The sequence below is a fragment of the Suricata suricatta genome, chromosome 1 (genome assembly GCF_006229205.1).
Source record: "Suricata suricatta isolate VVHF042 chromosome 1, meerkat_22Aug2017_6uvM2_HiC, whole genome shotgun sequence".
Taxonomy (NCBI): Eukaryota; Metazoa; Chordata; class Mammalia; order Carnivora; family Herpestidae; genus Suricata; species Suricata suricatta.
The window spans coordinates 80,718,683-80,720,338 of record NC_043700.1 but is presented as its reverse complement, the minus strand read 5'-3'; positions in this window follow the sequence as shown (position 1 = coordinate 80,720,338).

Below are 1,656 nucleotides of genomic sequence, written 5' to 3'. Positions count from 1 at the left end.
CACTGTTTGGAGAACTTTGACTTCAACGTTATTTTGCAACCCATCCATTCTACAGATGGATTTCCAGAGGAGGCCCCAAATGTCCAGGATTCACTGGGTGATTTTTACAAGTATAAATCTGCATCTGAAAACTCGGTTTTGCACACTTCCTTTTCTTTCCATGAACAGTGAGCACCAAACTAATATTGGATGTTTCCTTGCCAATTCGTTATGAAGACCACTCCCCCGCATGTGACACTGCTTGTCCAGTGCTGGGCTCAGGGCCTGTCTCTCTATCTGTCCTGCCCAGGTGTGTTCGCTGCTTACTTTCTTTCCCTGCGCTGAAGAACTCCTGGACGGTGTCATAGAGGCCGATCCTAAGGGAGGCAAAGCTTATTTGTCTCTGGAGGCCAGCAGGCAGCCCACTGTAGAGCTTCAGCGGCCCTTCTGTTTTGGCCAGAGTAGTGATTGTTCCCAGGACACCTTTATACCTAACAGCACTGGAGGTCTGGCATTCACCTTGGATCTGGAAATGAGAAAGGACAGGTCAGAGCAAAGTTAAAATTGAGTTCGGGGATCCTAACTGGTGAAGAAAAAACAAAAACTGGCTATAGGCTGTCCTCTGTGGAGAAGAAACTTTAAGCCAAGATTTTTCCTGCTGTTCCTCAGTTCCTTTTCCCTTTTCAGCAGCATCTCCCTATCTATCTCTATACCTCTAGCTATGCATATATGCAGAGAGATCAGCTAAAATGCACAATTTGAACACTTCCACCCTCCCTGTGTAAATTCTCGAGAGGCCTTAAGCAGTAGATGGGAATGTGCCCGTGCCAAATTAAGGACTGCGAAGAGCTTAGCTTGTAACCTGGGAGAGGCTAGTATTGTTAGCTCTTAGACACTCAGTACACCCTAACTCTGGGGACTTTGGCAGCAGACACGGTCAACCTATCTTCCATAGCTTCTTGAGGTTCTTTCCTTTACTCCAAAAGCACTTCCAGTTTCCCACCCTAAAGCATCCAGTGCTGTCACAATCCCACGCCGTTAGTTAAGGTGGCCACCGGTCCTGCCTGAGAAGGGGTGATTAAACCAAACCCGTTGTTAAAGGAACCACAGAACAGATGTCCTCTCTCTCCCCATCTCGCTCGCTACCTGTAGCCGGACTTTGGCAGTGTCCAGCGGGAAGGTGATCACATCTGCCACACAGGCCGCCACGCCAGCAGAGAAGATCTTGACCGCCATGGTTGGGGGCACTTCCGAGGCTGTCAAGCCCACCATCTTCGCTCAAATTGCAGAGCGACGGGCGGACGCAAGGACGGAAGTACTCGGGCGCCCACAAGATGGAATTTCCCCCTGCCTTTCCTCTCCTGTCCCCTGGGACAGCAAACCGGCTCCCTGACTTCAGAGAGGCAGGGGTCGCTCGCAGCTTAGGCGGCGCGCGGGCAGTGGCAGCAGGTGGAGCCCGGGCGCTCCTGGCAACTCCCGTGCGCCCTGCCAGCGCCGGGGGACTTATATAGGCAGCCGCTCGCGGGCTGCGGCTCGCCAGGTCTCCGCAGACCGGGGGGTGGACCTGGCCGGGGCGTGCCCTGGGGCGCCGGGTCCCTCCCACCCGCATCCTCGCCTGGCGCCTGGAGAGCCGGGCCCTGACCCCGAAAGCCGTCGCTGAGCACCTGGCCTGCGGCC